Consider the following 19,947-nt stretch of genomic DNA (forward strand, 5'->3'; position numbering starts at 1 on the left):
TTTACTCTCTAGTTTCTCTTCAACCCTTGTGCCTCACTAAGGACATTTTTAGCTTTTTGTTTTTTATTTCCTTGATCATTTGGGCTGTGTTTATGCACATGGCATCACATTCTCCAAGGATATTCTTTTTAATTTATTCATTTTTTATTTCAAACAGTCACTTATAATAGTTCTATGCTACACTATATAGACATAACTGTTCCTTTTAAAACCTCTTCCTCCCTAGGCCTCTCGTTCAGGGTCCTGCTTGAAAATGACATGACCCAACATGAATATAGTATATCTCTGAAACTACAAGGTCTATATGAATAATATTACTATCATAGTAAAGGTAACACTTGTGAGATACCTGTAGAGGTGAAAGCGTCAGCATATACGTTACTGGGTCAGACTAAATGAAGATTGAACGCAGCATAAATTAAATATTTAATTGTAATCTGTCACAATAGCACAGTTCAACCACTAGATGGAGACAAAGACGACCGTGTGTTTGCATTGAGGACGACGAAGCAGCAATTCATCCCCCATACCATGTAAATAAATGAAAACTGGCTTGAATCGGCTCAAAATGATCCAGAGACATTGGTGTAGCTGTTACTAGGAATATTATGCGACCAGACACAACTTTTAACCATAAAAACAGCGAAGGTATGACATAATTTGTAGTTGTAAATTTACAATAGGAAGTTTTTTTGGATTTTTCTTTGACGGTTTATTCTGCGAGTTTTGATCGGACAGTAATGGGAGTCACACTGCTGGAATCAGCTTTTATTTGATGTGTGGTTTGTGTGGAAATCGTGAAATTAAAGACAGGAGGACCGTGGTGACTGCGGACACAATCAGTGCTTAGACAGAGGAGAGTTTTTGAAAACGAAGCAATCGGTTTCTCTGTGTTTGACTTGTGTTTTGTTGATCTGTAAATCTGAAGCTGAGCTTCTTCTGAACAAAACGGTGTGTCATACAGTATGACTATTTGTGCTTGTTTAGCTGCCCTGAGACGCTTTTCATTAAATAGGAGGTGCTGTTGCACCTGCCTGTGGGGGCTCTCAGGCTTAAGACTCTTAAGGACAAAAATGTCCCCATTAAAACCCATTAAAACTACATTTTTGACCTCCCTGCCAAAATATGTGCTGTATTATGAAACACAGCAGACCAGTGAAAAATGTGGTTGCATCTAAAATTACCTGGTTATGGGAGTGGGAGTGTGGTTTGTCTGTGTGCATTGAAAAATAAATGTGTGTGTGAGTGTGTATATGTAAATGTGTGTATATGCAGGTACAAATGGAGTTTATTCAAGTTTAAATGTGTATTGTCTTGCATGTGTGCGTTTATAGAATTGTCTGTTAGTGAAAGTGTGTGTTTGTGTGTGAGAGAGGGAGATAGAGACACAGATTTAGACATAATGCTGTAAATGCAAACCTGCAAGACAATATAAATTATCCACACATTTACGTACACACACACATTTATTTTTCAATACACACCACACTGTGACACCCATACCCACACAGTTAAATTATGTTATCTGGTGGGGGAATAAACTCATATTTTGGAAGGGGGATTAAGAAATGTAGTTTTAATGGGGACATGTTTGTCCCTAAGGATCCCAAAGTAAGCTTTTCTTTCCTTCTTTTGTTTCTTTATTTTGTTTTAAACTGACACTGTACAAAAATGAATAATACATCAAAATCAAATAAGGCTGTCATTGCTGCTACAACACAGCAGGGGGTTCCTCGCCCCCCTGATGATAATAAGGCTGTCCTCAGCCGTACACAGCTGAAAAAGTAACCAACCTGCACTAAACACATTGCTGTACATAAACACTCTGAAAAGTTAGCAGTTATTCCCAGGGAAAGACATGATGTTCAGCCCACTGATATACATACCAGCGGACAGAGTGTATAATGAAAACAAATAAAACATCTTCCATCTAGCATATCAGGTTGATAAATACAGTGTAAAATCCCGTTTGTTTCAAACGGTTTCATACAGAAACCTGAACTACATTATCATACTGAAAGGAGATAATGTTCTCAACCAAATCCTGTAAGCAAACCTAACTAGTGGTGAAACCAGAACCACTCCGCAGGATACACAAAGCATGAAAAACACTTCAACTCAGGACAGCATAGAAATTGTTATTGCGTTTCAGTTTACTGTCATATACTTGACATAACAAACCAACTGCCTATTTCAGTTGGCTGTGGTCAAGTGTTGCTCTGGCATAGCTGTGAGCTTCCTGCAGGGATGCTCAGGAGCAAATGGTTGTAGGCAGGATACAAGTGTGTGAAACTCAATGAGTTGAATCCCTGTATATGGAGTCTGCATCACCCTTTAAAATACTGGGGTGGCAATTCTGGGGATGGAGTGTGGTCCTCCATTCCTGGGTCTGACCACTGTGTTTGGGCATCACAGGATAGCTTTGGTGTTGAGCACAGCTCCTCACTCTGACCCATCTCATGAAGCTCTCATCTGAGAGTAACAATACAGTACACAATTATTAAGACATGATACAACTTAAAATTGTTGTCACGTTGTTGTGACATCATATGCAAACAACCAACAAAGTGATATCAAAAACATGCCAAAATGTAAAGTTCTGTAATTTATAAATAGATGACATGTTTTTAAGTTGAAGTTTCTGAGAACATTTTTCTTCTACAGACATACCTGTAGTGAAACTACAGTATTTTTAGTTTAATGCTGCCCTGCAACAACATTTCATAACTGATTTAATATGGTTTAAAAATAATCCATAAAATGATGTGAGTTAAAGCTATTGCTATCACAGAACAATAAGATAAAGATTGTATCTAATCTTTTTTGAGAAATTAGATTTAATCTGAGATATGGCCCTAAGTGATTGAAATGTTATGACTGTAAAGAATAAGGATTTTATATCATTATGCAGGCTATGTCTTTGATACTACTGGAAACTTCCTTGCATCCTGGAAACTGGTAAGTGGACTTTCTCCCTGACAAAGTGGATGGCAAGCCACTGGGAAATCTGGTTTCTTCATTCAGAGGGAACTCATCCATTCCTCCTTCCTTGCACAAATTCACCGTTGTGTTAGGATTTGACATGACCTCATCCTGATGTTGACTTGTCAGTGTTGTTGACTTGATACCCTTGACAGGGTGCCACAACTACATATGGAATTATTTCACATCATTAACAACCGTAACAGAGTTGTACATGGTGAAACAGAACCTTTTTTTCTTTATAAAATGGTTTAATGAACTTTCTTAGTCTTGAAAGAGCCAGTATAACAGGAAATGTATCACCTGCATTAATGTGTGTCTAAATGAATATTGAGTTACAGAACAAGCAGCAGGCTCAGGTTTATTAATGCAGTGTATAAATATAAACCTTGTATATAAACCTTGTATAATACAAGGTTTCCGGCTAAGTCAAAATCACGTATTTCACCATTTTTTTAAAATGAAAATGCAGCGTTGCACAACAAATTGAGGATTGAGGATCTAATAGAATTCACTCGTTTGTAAACTGGCAAATTGGCAGCATTGATAGACTACATTTGGGCAGCACAATAGTGCAAAGTGCAGTTGCCTATCATAGAGAACTCTTCTCCTATTTGATTTTATTAATCCATTTCACACACAAACACAAACACACACACACACACACACACACACACACACACACACACATATATATATATATATATATATATATATATATATATAGAGAGAGAGAGAGAGAGTGAGAGTGAGGAATGTATTATATTTTGAAGAAGTAAAATATGTATTTAGGAATTTCCCGTTGCGCATGCGTACACTGAGCCAACAGTGAAGCTGTTCTGTTGACAAATATCGGGGGAGGAACCACTGCGGCGTAAGTAGATCTTTGTTCACATTGGATTATATTCATCATAATGTAGCATCCTGTGCATAATGTATCCACCTGAATATGATTGAGATAGTGTTGGTCAGCTTCTGCCTCCATTCAGCCAGCAGACAGGAAAGTGCTTGTGTCTAAACATCTGTAAAAACCGCTGGGCCCGAAAGGTAGGATCCGCGAAGAGCTAGCCACAATGAAACTTGTGGTTTCCGTTCAGAGCTCTTGAATTAAAACACCTGTTCACACACACATTTACACTTTTCCGATTTACAAAGCAAATCAGTCAAAATCCACACCGAACGTAGCAAACTATTTAAAGTAGCTATATTAAAACGCGCTTCTGTAACATTGATGTTCAGAGCACATAATGAAGGTCAAGGAATGTTTTATTTGGTACTCTGCAGTTCCTTGCTTTAATTGTGAAGGTAAAAACATCCGGTTTCCGGCATCAAACTCTAACGTCGTTTCAGGGCTTGTTTTGTGCTTGGGGCCCTGTGTGGAGAAGTCAGGCTGCGGGAGAGAGTGAAGAAGATCTCCTCGTCCAAGACAGTCGGCAGAAATGAAGAGTTAAACATGCGCCATTGCTATTTATTAATAACAACAAATACATTTTAGACTAACAAAGCTCGTCTACTATCTGCTATGGTGTTAATCAGCTGCCTCTTGTATTTTCTACACGTGCAGCCAACAAAAGCCCTGAACCGGATGGGAGTGTTACTGTCAACGAGGAAGGTAACAGGAAAAAACCCCAACCTTACACATATTAGTCTTGTGTTCCATCCATCCATCTTCTTCTGCTTATCCGGGGTCGGGTCGCGGGGGCAGCAGCCTAAGCAGGGAAGCCCAGACTTCCCTCTCCCCAGCCACTTTGTCGGGGAGAGGCGTTCCCAGGCCAGCCGAGAGACATAGTCTCTCCAGCGTGTTCTGGGTCTTCCTCGGGGTCTCCTACTGGTGGGACGTGCACCTCACCAGGGAGGCGTCCGGGAGGCATCCTGATTAGATGCCCGAACCACCTCATCTGGCTCCGCTGCGGTGGAGCAGCGGGTCTACTCCGAGCGTCCTCCGGATAACTGTGCTTCTCGCCCTATCTCTAAGGGAGAGCCCAGCCACCCTACGGAGGAAGCTCATTTCGGCCGCTTGTACCCGCGATCTTGTTCTTTCGGTCTCTACCCAAAGCTCATGACCATAGGTGAGAGTAGGAACGAAGATCGACTGGTAAATCGAGAGATTCGCCTTTCGGCTCAGCTCTCTCTTCACCACGACGGATCTATGCAGAGTCCGCATTACTGCAGACGCCGCACCGATCCGCCTGTCAATCTCCCGCTCCATCCTTCCCTCACTCGTGAACAAGACCCCGAGGTACTTGAACTCCTCCACTTGAGGCAGAATATCACCCCCGACCCAAAGAGTGCACTCCACCCTTTTCCGGTTGAGGACCATGGCCTAGGATTTGGAGGTGCTGATTCTTATCCCGGCCGCTTCACACTCAGCTGCGAACCGATCCAGCGAGAGCCAGCGGAGGTCTGATGAAGCCAACAGGACCACATTATCCGCAAAAAGCAGTGACCCAATCCTGAGGTCACCAAACCGGACCCCCTCCACACCCTGCACCTAGAAATCCTGTCCATAAAAATTATGAACAGGATCGGTGACAAAGGGCAGCCCTGGCGGAGTCCAACCCTCACTGGAAACAAATCTGACTTATTGCCGGCAATGCGGACCAAGCTCTGACACTGGTCATACAGGGAACGGACGGCCTTTATCAGGGGGTCCGATACCCCGTATTCCCAGAGAAGCCCCCACAGGATTCCCCGAGGGACACGGTTGAATGCCTTCTCCAAGTCCACAAAACACATGTGGACTGGTTGAGCAAACTCCCATGCACCCTCAAGGATCCTGCAGAGGATGTAGAGCTGGTCCACTGTTCCACGGCCTGGACGAAAACCACACTGCTCCTGCTGAATCCGAGGTTCGACTATCTGACGGACCCTCCTCTCCAGCACCCCCGAATACACTTTACCAGGGAGGCTGAGGAGTGTGATTCCCCTGTAATTGGAACACACCCTCCGGTCCCCCTTCTTAAAAAGGGGGACCACCACCCCAGTCTGCCAATCCAGAGACACTGCCCCCGATGTCCACGCGATGCTGCAGAGTTGTGTCAACCATGACAGCCCCACAACATCCAGGGCCTTGAGGAACTCGGGGTGGATCTCATCCACCCCCGGGGCCCTGCCACTGAGGAGCTTTTTAACCACCTCTGCGACCTCCACCCCAGAGATAGGAGAGCCCACACCCAAGTCCCCCGGCCCTGCTTCCTTACCGGAAGGTGTGTCGGTGGGATTGAGGTGGTCTTCGAAGTATTCCTTCCACCGATCCACAACGTCCCGAGTCGAGGTCAACAGCGCACCGTCCCCACCGTACACAGTGTTTACAGCGCACTGCTTCCCCCTTCTGAGACGTCGGATGGTGGTTCAGAATCTCTTCGAAGCCGTTCGGAAGTCTTTTTCCATGGCCTCACCGAACTCCTCCTATGTCCGGGTTTTTGCCTTAGTGACCGCCCTAGCTGCGCTCCGCTTGGTCTGCCGGTACCTGTCTGCTGCCTCCGGAGTCCTACAGGCCAAAAAGGCCCTATAGGACTCCTTCTTCAGCTTGACGGCATCCCTCACCGCCGGTGTCCACCAGCGGGTTCGGGGATTGCCGCCCCGACAGGCACCAACCACCTTGCAGCCACAGCTCCGGTCAGCCGCCTTAACAATGGAGGCACGGAACATGGCCCACTCGGACTCAATGTCCCCCGCCTCCCCCGGTACATGGTTGAAGCTCTCCCGGAGGTGGGAGTTGAAACTTTCTCTGACAGGAGACCCTGCCAGACGTTCCCAGCAGACCCTCACAATGCGTTTGGGTCTGCCAGGTCTGCCCGGCATCCTCCCCCACCATCGGAGCCAACTCACCACCAGGTGGTGATCAGTTGACAGCTCCGCCCCTCTCTTCACCCGAGTGTCCAAGACATGCGGCCACAAGTCCGACGACACGACTACAAAGTCAATCATCGAACTGCAGCCTAGGGTGTCCTGGTGCACATATGGACACCCTTATGCTTGAACATGGTGTTCGTTATGGACAATCTGTGACGAGCACAGAAGTCCAATAACAGAACACCGCTCAGGTTCAGATCGGGGGGGCCGTTCCTCCCAATCACACCCTTCCAGGTCTCACTGTCGCTACCAACATGGGCATTGAAGTCCCCCAGCAGAACGAGGGAATCCCCAGGGGGAGTGTTTTCCAGCACCCCCTCCAAGGAGTCCAAAAAGGCCGGATACTCTGAGCTGCTGTTTGGACCATAGGCACAAACAACAGTCAGGATTCGTCCCCCCACCCGAAGGCGGAGGGAGGCCACCCTCCGGGGTAAACTCCAACATACAGGCACCAAGCCGGGGGTCAATAAGTATTGCCACCCCTGCTCAGCGCCTCTCACCAGAGTCCAACCCCTCTCGAGGAGACTGGTTCCAGAGCCCTTGCTGTGCGTCGAGGTGAGGCCGACTATATCTCGCCGGAACTTCTCAACCTCACGCACCAGCTCAGGCTCCTTCCCCACCAGAGAGGTGACGTTCCACGTCCCTAGAGCTAGCTTCTGCAGCCTAGGATCGGACCGCCAAGGTCCCCGCCTTCGGCTGCCACCCAGCTCACACTGCACCCGACCCCTTTGGCCCCTCTCACTGGTGGTGGGTCTGTGGGAGCGGGTCCCATGTCCCTTCTTCGGGCTGTGCCCGGCCGGGCCCCATGGGCGAAGGCCCGGCCACCAAGTGCTCGCCTCCGAGCCCCACCCCCAGGCCTGGCTCCAGGGGTGGGCCCCGGTGACAGGCGTCCGGGCAAGGAACACAAAATTGGGGTTTTCTGAGCTACCCTTTGTCTGGCCCCTCCCCCCGGACCTGTTTGCCATGGGAGACCCTACCAGGGGCATAAAGCCCCTGACAACTGAGCTCCTGGGGTCATTGGGACACGCAAACCCCTCCACCACAGTAAGGTAGTAGCTCAGGGAGGGGAGTCTTGTGTTATTATACTCAAATTTGAAGTGTTCCATTATGTTACACAAGTGTATGCTTTCATGCACAAACACATGTTCAAGTTCTGCCTTTTGAAAATGTAATCTTTTATTATTTTTAATTTTCTATCTATCTATCTATCTTATCTATCTATCTATTTATCTTATCTATCTATCTATCTATCTTATCTACAGATGAAGCCATTTCAAAGTTCCCGTGTTTCCTTGATGGCTCCTTGACTGGTCCTTGGCTGGCCGATAATGGAAGCAGGGGAGAAATGCGATCCCCCTGCGATGACGTGGTCAATGAGGCCCCGACTGGGAATGCCCCTAAGCTGCCCGAGTGAAAACCAGCTGCAATGCCTCATTTATCCACGGGGAGGAGCAGTGTGTTTAGACCCACTGCTCATAGGAAAGACATGGCTGTCCAACGATTAAAAAAAATTAACCGGATTCATCACGTTACAACCCTGTGATTAAACCTGATTAAAATACTAGGCTAAATATTATATACACTAATATTACTTGTTTTACTTCTATTCTTCTGTATAAAGTCGCCGAATGAAGCATACAATATATTTAATCCATTAGAAAGATGCAATTGAAGCTGCCGTACATCTGACAGGACACCGTGTGTCACAGGAAACACTCGCGGACACTTAATAATTCCTCTGACTGATCACTGATCACTGTCAAACCAAGAAATAGCCCATGAAGCAAACCCAGTCTACTGATTTAAAACAGGACGCGCTATTAAATACGTAGTGTTAATATTAATATTAATAATTAATTAATTAATTAATATTATATGGGTTCCCAATCCGACCATTTTTTTGTGTATTGTTTTATCATTATTAAGGCAAAATAACTCAATTTATGTCCATGGACATTATAATGAATAGGCTATAGGCTTAATATTAGTTACATCCAGTGTGCTGCGTGGACTTCATTACATCTGCTGCACCGCTGCTACCACAATTATGAAATGCTAAGTTTCTACAGTCTGTGACTGTGACCCTCATAAAACTAATATTTTACAAATCTGCATTATATAAACTAACGAAATTCGTTAAAGCAAGTCATTTGGCGACTTCTAAGTCATTCAGTTAAACTAAGTCTGTTCAGCTGCTGCTGGAGAGGCTGCGAGCGTGAATGAAATCAGTACGTCTTTTTTACACAAGTATCTATAGTAGACTACTGCATGACTCAGCCATGACTCAGAAGAATATGCTTGTACTTTTTAATCATAGTGCGTTGTGTTAATTGATCGGCTGTGTTGTGTGTTACCGGCGCAGCATGCGTTATGTGCACCTTTTGCGCAACGCATGTGCCGGAGGCAATTGTGCTTGAGTACACTTGGGTTTTGAGGTAATGTGAGTGCGGGCCAGCGGGGGACGGGGGCATTCGCTTTGAAAGACAATGGGACAGCACTGCAACCATCCCCCTCAACCCATCACCTTCGAGCTGGACACCTCCCCCACCGAAAATCAAGACCAAGACACTGTTTGTGCCCCCACTATATCCAGCACATATGCTACTGTATGTGTGGTTGAGTTTTCATTTTTACATCTTTTCTAAGTGAGTGAGGGGTGTAGTTGTAGATGTGTGTAGTGCCCCCACTCTGTCCAGCACATATGTGTGGTTGAGTTTTCAGTTTTACACCAATAGTTAATTAACTAGTTAGTTACTGTAATAATAATAACAAATCTGAATTTAAACTCAATTTGTCTGACTTATATTTATCTTTTTCATATAATTAATGCTCATTAAACTCTGTCTGGCCCATATCTGTCGCGGCAAACCTGGCTGCGCAGCACCATGACGCAGGAGAGATTTGACTATTATGAAAACTCACAGTGACCCCTCTCAGAAAATAGTTCCGATGTCCAGGAACACTATTCTGATTCTGAATCTCTGTGCGTGATTTGTGTGACAATGGAACCAAATGGCCCATTAAGCCCAAACAAAAAGTTGAGCAATGATAATGCTAATAAAGTGGATGGTAGATAATCAGTCAGTAGGCTATATAATGTTTTGATTTGATTTGATGAATTTCGAAAGTCCGATCAGTAAAAATTCATAGACCATCAGAATGTGGGCTAGTTTGTAACAGAAGCGCCATCTCTTGGTCATGACCTGTATTACAATGAATGAGGACAAGATAGACACGCCCAGGAGAAGGAGGGGGTCGTTCCAGCTGCTGGAACTCAGCTGGAACTTGGCTGGGAGTCAGCTGCCATTCAGCTTGGAGGGGAACTTTGAAGTGGCTACTACTGTACCTGCATGCGGTACTCTTGAATCTCTTTGTACAGGTCATTGTCTTTATACCACAGGAATCTGAGGTAGTCTCTGTGCTCAAGCTTCACCAGGAATCCATAAAACATCTGCTGGATGTCTGCAGTGACTGCAATGAGGTCCTTCCTGAAACGCAGCAACACACCCAGGAGAGTGTTGTTCAGATCGGGGCCTTTGAGCAGCACTGAATTGAGGGAGAGGCCGTGCAGTTGAGCGCTTGAGTCAAACACGACTCGTATTTGCCCAGGCTTCTTGGGGTGATACACTCCGAAAAAGGGCAAGTACCAGTGTTCTTGTGTGTCATTGATAGGTGGTGCCTTTTCTGCATGCTTGTTTTCAAAGAGCTTTTCCATGAAGGAGGAAAACTGCTGCTTCATTTCAGCATTTTTGCTCAGAGTGCGCCGTAGAGAGCTGAAACGGGACAGTGCTTGCTCTCTGTTGTTTGGGAGTGGAGGACGGGGTGACTTGAATGGTAGGGGACCTGTCCAGTTGTTCTTTTCATCCTGCTGAACTTCCTTAGGACATGGCATACTTATTGTCACTGTCTGTTCGCTGGAAAACAGTCAGCCCAAGCTGTTCCTCAGCTGGCATAGGCTTCGGTGTGTGTGTAGAGTGGCCATACCTGTGCTCCCCGCCGTAGCACGGTTCTTCTTTAACGCTGATGCTGTTGTGGCAAGGAGTGAGGAGTGACGGGCGTCCATTCTGGAGCATGTGTGTTCTGAAGACGCTCAGGGTTGGTTTGTGAGCGTTGTCGAGGCACACTTCACCTATAATCACCCAGCCTAAGTCTAGACGCAGAGCAAAGGGTGCGATATGGGGACCATTAACTTGATCTCTCACCTTGTGCACGCGTATCATGTCTCTCCCTAACAGGATCATCATGTCAGCGTCAGGATCCAGCTTGGGAATGTGAGGAGCAATATGTTTCAGGTGATTGTGTGCGAGGCCTACCTCGGGAGTTGGAATCTCAGAATTATTGGTCATTATTTCGTTGCACTCGATGAGTGGTGGAAGGTCCAGGCACACGCCTCCATTCACTGCTTCGATCTGGAAGCCTGCTGCCTTTCTTCCTGTCATCTCTGTGGTGCCAGCGCAAGTCTTCATCAGATAAGGAGACAGGCTGCTCTCGACTTTGAATAGCTGGAAAAATTCAGAGCGGGCCAGAGAGCGGTTACTCTGATAGTCGAGTATGGCGTACATTTTGATGGAGCGCTCTGGCTGACCTTGGGGGAAGACACGCACCAGGCACACCTTTGAGCAGGAGCGTGGGAGGCTGCCCTTGCTGCAGACTTTAGTGCATTGTGACATCACCTCGAGTGGAGAACTGCCTTGTGCCGCTGTGTCTGTTTGTGGAGTGAGTGATAGAGGGGAAGGCAGGAAAGTGTCTGGGTGCATTGCAGAGCAGTGTCTTTCGCTGTCACACTCACCGCATTTCAGTGTTGCCTGGCAATCCTTAGCCAGGTGGTTTGGGGAGCAGCACTTGAAACAGCGTTTATGTTCCTTTAAGATGGTTTTCCGTTCTTGCAGTGTTTTCATTCTGAATGACCTGCACTTTTCCAAGGGATGAGCTTTTCTGTGCACAGGGCAGTATCGAGCTGTATCGTTGTCTGTAGCAGCTGTGTAGCCTGTGTCAACAGTGGCAGACACTTCTGTCTTGTGCACAGCAATAGCAGTCTTGAATCCACTAAGCTTAGATGGAGTTCTCTCACCTTTGCTGTACGGCTGGCTGTTGATTGACAGGATGAAGTTCGGGTCATTTCGGGCCTTGGCTTGGCTATAGACAAAGTCCACAAAAAATGAAAAAGGAGGAAAAGTTGTCCTATGCTGTTCCTTGTACTTTGAACCAGTGTTCAGCCATTTTTCCTGCAGGCCTGTAGGCAACTTCTCCATTATGGGCTTTATCCCACGAAGAGTGTCGAGGTAGGCCAGGCCAGGGAGATATCCATCATTTTTGGCTGCTAGCAGCTCCATGAGGAGATCACTGAGCTCTCTTAGCTTTGTGTTGTCTCTAGCAGACAGACGGGGGAAGCTATCGAGTCTTTTGAACAGGGCGTTCTCCACTATTTCAGGGGTGCCATAGCATTCCTGAAGTCTGTCCCAGGACAGATGTAGGGCAGCTTTGGGGTTTGTGACGTAAACTGCACGGATCCTCTTCACATGTTCAGATGACTCTTTACCCAGCCACTTCACTAGAAGGTCCAATTCTTCACTATATGATAACCCTAAGCCCTGCGTTGCATTAAAGAATGACGACTGCCATGCCCTAAAGTCCTCTGGTGTGTCATCGAATTTTGTGAGGCCAGTAGTCACTAATTCTCTGCGTGCAAGAAACTTGGCAAAGTCTATCATAGGTGGAGTGTTGGCGTGAAGAGGAGAGTACTGAACCTGTTGTATACTATGTGGATTGTTCAGTGGCTTTGGTGCAGGTGTGCATCCTGCTGCAGGTGTGCATCCTGCTGCAGGTGGTGGCTGTGCTGGGTGGCTGAAGTAATCCGCAGGAGGTCTGAAGTCAACTGGAAGTGGCCTGGTTGCAGCTGCAGATGCTGACTGCTTGTTGGGCTGTACTCACGCTGTCTGACTGAATTGTGACGTGAGGAGTTGTAATACTGCGTACTGATCTCCTCTTGGTACTGCTTACATTCCTCACGCTCATTCACTGGCTGGTGGTCTAAAGGCGTTCAGTGGGGGCTTGTCGTCAGCTGCTGCAGACAGTGGCCACTGTATGGCGTTATTCTCGCGCCAGACTCCACTGTAGTGCGAAAAGGGACTGTGAGCTGTGAGCAGTGATTGGCATTGCACATAATCTTCAGTGCGCTTTTGAGTCACAGGTGGTGGGACATCACTTCTCACACTTAGCACATCTTCATTTTCTACAGCTGCAGCTGCTTCTAAAACTTCTGCTTTCACCCGTGCAGCTTCTGCTTCTTTCTCAATTTCTAGTTCGTAGCCTTTTAATTTCCAACTGTTTCTTGGCATAGGCTACCTTGGTTGCTGCTGCTTCATCTGAGGCTCTGGCTCTGGCGGCAGCCTCCAGGACAGACATATATGAGGAGGATGAACGGTTGGAGCTAGCGCTAGCTCTCGATGTGGCATAAACCGATGCCTTGGGGGAAGGCGGTCGTTGTGGTTTCTCTTTGAAGTTTACCGCTTCACTTCCGACGACGCTGGATACATTGTTGCTGGCCATGCTTGAGTCTTTTGTCGTTTCTTCACTCACTGTAGTTTGGCTTTTCACTGTACTGTTCTCCCTGTGTGTTGTGTGCTTTGAGTACGTTAACACAGTTTAACAGTCAGCCAAACTCAGGTACACTTGAGCCAGGATCGGAGCGTCTTGCTCCCTTTATTTCCTTAGATATAGTAGTAATACCACGAGTGAAACTGCAAATGAAAAACAATACAAAATCTTAGCGACACGCAAACTAATAAACAGTAATAATATTTAAAGAATAGCTGAAAAACAACACGGCACAAAAGAGCTGTTTACCTTAACAGTCGGCTGAGATACACTGTTGCTAAGCAACGCTCACTTTACACTTTCTTATATACAGTCTATGACTTTACATTAGCTCACAAATTACTTTTAACTTCTTGTTTGACTTAAGTTAGTTAATAAACATCACACATTACAATACTAAAATCATTGACTTATCATTACATATTATATATTACTTCAAATTAACAAACTTACAGCCATTGCTTTCGTGAGTATGACAAAGACGATTCAGATTGACCAGCCGTCTTTCTTAACTGCTGGTTGCTACGTTACTGTTAAGTTATAAACCGTTATGTAGCCTTCAAAATAAAATTCCAGATCGAGTGTGTGTCTTATGCAGAATTTCTTACCATTAAATCAAATCTAATACATTCATTAAATCAAGTAATTCAAGTACCTTAAATCATAAAAAATATTCTGAGAGCAGAACACCTCATGTTTTTACCCAAAAAGTGGCAGATTACAGCTAAACTGACTGACACTGTGTGTATGGATGTACAGTGGTACCTGCACCCCTTTTCACTATAACTGACTGCTGTTGAGCTCTGTAAAAGACAAAACTATCAAGTGTTTCAAGCAAACTGTAGGTGAGTGTTTGATAGGTATTGAATATTCACACTGCTCCTTTAAGTGCATTCATCACCAATCATCAACCAAAATAAAGAGGTCATCTACTGATTGACCTCTGTTGATGAACTTATCTGCAGCTCAGATATAGAATAAGTGTCAGTTAGGCCAGTGACATTCAGTCTGATATGTAGTTATCCTTGAGGTTCATCTGATTTCATCTTATTTAGTGTGATAATGTGGTTTAAGAAGCCTAATCATCAACACAAGACTAGAACACGTTTTCCTGGTAAAATTAAAAATAACATCAAATGTGGAAGTGGTTTCATAGACCTGCAGTAACTGATATTCTGTCTGCTTAGAGGCAGAAGAAACATATTGCCACTCAATTCAGTGAAAGCAGTTTTTCTTGATTAATTGTTTGGTTCTTAGAATGTGAAATGAATGATGAAAATGTTCACCACAACGTCTCAACACACCCAAAAGGACAGTCTAGTCTCGCTTTGTTAGCAGGTAAACATTGTGTAACATTTATCTAAAACCATAAAATAAGGTTCTATACCAACAAAACAAGAACGGAAAGACAATAAAAACAGTGTAGAGCTAAGGAGAGCCACAGAGTCAGGTGATAATCCTCTATGTGTGTGTTACTGTGAGCGCCATGTGATTCATTACTAACATAAAAATACAGATTCTATCCTATTTAAAGATGTTTACTCTCAGCTTCGGCTTCTTTATAAACTATGTAATCCCTCATGTATTCTTTTCTTATGCCTGAGACTGGAACAGAGCAACAAAAGACTTAACAGTGGAGTAACTGTCTCTCTGACTTCAGGCTGTGTTCTCTCAGTCGGAGGGGTTGGAGGGAGACAGCGGCGCTGAGACACAGTACACCTACTATCCCGCCACCATCGCAGACGCCACAACTGGCACCATGGTGACCACAGTGCAGGCATCTGATACGCTGCTGTCAGTACACCCACAGGTACTGACAGCTGTATAACATGGAATGCATAGGCTTAAACCTATGATGTAATAGACTATATTATTACTACATGATGCAACCCAGTGTCAGTTGGTGTAACCAGTATTTTTTTCATAAAAATCTGATTATATACAGGAACATAATTGTGAACTAGAATATGGAATAAATATCATCCATTTTTGCAACACAACACTATGTTTTTTAATAAGGTTCACATCATTTGTCACAAATTATTTAGAAAAAATGGTTGTTTTTATGATACGTCCTGCTCAATATTGATAAAATGCTTTCATATTTAAATGTAGAAATACTCCAACATGTTTCCTTTCATTTGATGTTTAAAATGATTTAATTATTTGTATAAGTTCACTTAAATACACTGTGGGTAGACAAATAGTGAATATACATCATTCTTTTGTGGTTACACCATTTGACATTTTCAGGAGCATTCAGTCTTACGTTTGGTAATAAATGGTGCAAATGTCATTTCAAATGATATAAAACCGACAAAAATACAAATATACATTTTAACAAACCTGATGCTGCTTTTAAAACTATTTTTTAACATATTTTTGAATTATTCATCTTGCAGACCCTTCTTTGTCACTAACACGTATAATGTGTGATGGCACTCTTTCATATTTAAGACTTTTTTCTTTTCTTTCTTCTGTTACAGGGCAGCTCTATGTGCCTTGCGTACGTCGTATATCAATGTGATGACGTATGTGTCGGAAGCAACTGTGTTTGAGTACGCTTGGGTTTGGGGTAATGTGAGTGCGAGCCAGCAGGGGAGGGGGGACATTCGTGTTTCAGCACGGTACGGAATAACTGGCCCTAGTGTGAGTGCGCCCTAGAGTCTCTGGGTACGGCACACCGGGTTCATCCACACCATCATCAGAAGGTTGTGTTATGAGGTCGAGTGGGGTTTCCAGGTCTCGACCATCATAGAGGGGCTGAGTCCAGTGCTGTCATGTGGGACTGTACGCAGCGCAAAGCAGATCTGGGAGAGAGGCTTATCCCCCGAAATGTGCTTGTCCCCAACGTAAACACGTATGGCAGTTTTGAGTGTCTCGGTTTACGCGTTCTGTCTCTTTTGTTTGAGGGTGGTAAGCAGTGGTGAGCCTGTGCACTGATCCGAGGGTGGAGATGACATGTTCAAACAACTTACTCACAAAAGGCCAACCTCTGTCAGAGATGAGGTAGGTTGGGGCACTGTGTTTGACGAATATTTCACTGACAAACTTTCCAGCTTGTCACCAGCAAGTAGGCATTTCCAGATGCAGTGCAGGGAAGGGGCCCGACGAAATCCACTCCTGTGTACTCCCAGGGTTTTTGAGGCAAGATAGGAACCATGAGACCAGCTGGTTTCCTTTGGCTTGGCTTGGTGAGTTGGCAGACTGAACAGGAAGTGAATTAGCGCTTGACATCTGCCGGCATTTTGGGCCAAAAAAACCTGTACTGTAGCCTAGCCAGTGTCTTTGAAATACAAAGATGACCCGCAGTGGAGTGGTCATGATAGTAGTTGAGCAAGGTGCCTCGGATCGATGTGGGGGCATAGAGTTTGAGTTCTTTCAGCGGATGTAATCTACATATGGTTTTCGGGTCTTTGTAGTAGAGCAGACTGTCATAAACAACATACTGCTGGGGGTTGTTTTCCTCTGTGTCAACATGTGAGTTTGTCTCAAGGTCTCTGAGACCTGTGACTGGGTCATCCAGCTGTAGGTGTTTCACATGTGTGCGATCTGCCAGCAACACGGGGTAGGGCACGGAGATCCAAACTGCCGATGACAGCATACTCCGATAGGAGATCTGTGGGTGTGTCACAGGACATGGGCAATGGGTTGCGAGATAGGGCGTCAGGCACGTTGTTGTGCGCACCAGGCTTGTGCACTATGCACTATGCTAAGTCGGCCGGTGGGGTTAGGGTGGGACATTAGCCACCTGACGCTGCTCTGGTCTGTGAAGTCACATGAAGTCCTTCAACATAAGGCCTGAAATGTTCAAGAGCCCAAATCACAGCCAATCACTCCCTCTCAGGGGTTGAGTATGGTTTTTCTGCTTTGTGCAGGGAGCGACTCGCATAAGCCACAACAACTTCTCGACCCTCTTTGTCTTTTTGCATCAAGGCCGCACCTAGGCCGAGGTCACAAGCATCAGCATGAATGAAAAAGGGGCTTGTGAAATCGGGGAACCTCAACCACCACGACTTCCTGACATTTGCCATCCAAGTGGAAAACTGCATCTTTCCTGGTGAGAGCATGGAGGGGCTCAGCATGGCGTGCATAGTCAAGGATGAAACGGCAATAGTATAACGTCAGTCCGAGGAAGTGTCTGACTTGTCTCATGGTGGTTGGGGGTATGAACTCCACCACCAGCTTTGAATTTGTCCACATCCGCTTTTATGCCAGAGGGTGTGATGCAGTAGCCCAGGAAGGTGAGCTCGCTCAGGCTTCTTAATAATTATAAAGACTAAAGAGTGAGTTCAAATCTAAAAATGATGAGTGTCTTCCAGCTGACATTAATACACAAAAGCCAAGCCTGCATAAAGAAAATGAATTATTATTTTATTTTTTAACCTTGCTTTTGTAACACTCTCACAGTTACAAAAGTTTAAAAATGTATTCCAATACACTTTCTAATCACCTGTTAAAGAATGTAGTCAATGACATAGTATCATATTACGGTTACTTTTTCAAGACAAATTTCAAGACAAAGGTTAAGGGTAGTTGATGAACATCTGTAATCATATATCCAATCTGAGATGTATGAAAATATAAATTATGAAATTATGATTTGAGCTTTCGCAGCTTGAAATGAGTCAAACACAGTTAATAAAGACATTATATCTGTTAACTAACTTCATGAAAGGGCCTAAGTGTTTTCTTTGGTGAGCCAGATTAACTCAAAAATGTTCAAGTCCTACCAGAACATTTATATCATACTTATTTGATATCTTTAGTATTTTTTTTTAAAAAGATTTTTTGTTGGCATAGATGCCTTTATTCATCAGTAGATCGACAGGAAACATGGGAGAGAGAGGGGGGTGACATGCAGCAAAGGACCTCCGATCGGGATTCGAACCGGGGTCGGCTGCGTATATAGCATGCGCTGTAACCACTCAACCACCTGCGCGCCGATATCTTTAGTATTAAATGAAGCAACTGGATGAAGTCCATTTTGCATGTGGAACTTATTTTGAGCTATACCTGAATGATTTGGCAACTGTGTTCATGACCATTTATGAAGATATGTAAGAGGTGATTAAACTTTGATGGATGGTACTTCATCTTCAGCTCTATTACAGGATTACAAGATGTTTACACATGTCCATTTCACATGAGCAGCAAAAGAAATGAACACCCCCAATACACCAAAGTGGATTTCTTTCATCATAGTAGAATCCAAACTGTCATTTGAACAATTGGGCCACTGTAATGCTCACTTATTTCTTCTACAATCAGTATCAGCAGTAAAGAAGCCATGAAGAGTGATGGATAATATTTATATGTCAGTCATTTTAAATTCTCTAACCATTTTCTGTTTCTATTTTTATAAATGTTTTCAATGGGGGGGTGGGGGTTAATTGTATGTTTTAAGTTTCTCAAATTACATGTTTTTCTGTTTTATGTAAAGCACATTGAATTGCCATTGTGTATGAAATGTGCTATATAAATAAAACTGCCTTGCCTTGCCTTGCCTTCAATGACACTTGTATCATATTTCTTTGATGTGCTCTTTAGTATCAAATTAAGGAACTGGATGAAGTCCATTTTGAATGTGGAACTTATTTTAGCTAACATTGCCCTTTAAAAATATTAATGTGATATAATCTTAAGTAATAAAGTGCTTTCATTTCCAAATTGACAAATTTACATTTGCAAGATTTTTAAGATTGAATAGTGGAAAAGTTAGCTATGAATTATGGATGAAGTATTTTTAGAGTAGATTTTTGGTATTACTGACAAACTCTGATTCACAGAGGTTTTAGCAGAATGAAAGTAAAGGTAAATATAGCATTATTATTGTCAAATATTAAGAAGCATTTCAAATAATTTCCTCCCAGACTAGTTTATATTAAAGCTGTAAAATAAGTATTTAATCAGAATGTGTTGACAACTATCTTTTATTAGTGTCATTTAGAAGTGAACTATCAAAGATCTCAACGATGCAGTGTCCTACTGAGTTAATGTAGGAGAGACATGAATGAGCACCTCTCTCTTTCACTCTTAATATTTTCCTGAAGGATGTGTCTAATGTGTTTTTCCCCAATACTCTAAAATGTATATTTGCTTTCTGCTAAGAGCATATGTTCACAGTCAACGTTTCTGATGAAATTTAAATGGAGTTTCTAGGCAGTGTAGTCCATTCTGCTCTAAATATATCCACTCTTCTACTAAGCAATTGTCAGTTTTATATAACATTTAATTTATGTTTTTACACCCACATTGTGAATGTCACATTCACTTTTGTAATCAATTTGTACAAATTCATAATTCATTATCAGGGTTTCCGCAGGTCATTAAAACGCATGAAAAGTAATTAAATTGATTTTGTGAAAATTCAGGCATGAAATGGCATGGAAAAGCATGAACTTCGATGTTCAGAGGCATCAAAAATTATGTAAACTTGATGGAACAAAACATTGTTTTTCACGATTTATTTTGATTATATAAACATCTAAATCTAATTTTGATCGGAAGTAT

The sequence above is a fragment of the Scomber japonicus genome, chromosome 6, assembly GCF_027409825.1.
Source record: "Scomber japonicus isolate fScoJap1 chromosome 6, fScoJap1.pri, whole genome shotgun sequence".
In the NCBI taxonomy this organism is placed as follows: Eukaryota; Metazoa; Chordata; class Actinopteri; order Scombriformes; family Scombridae; genus Scomber; species Scomber japonicus.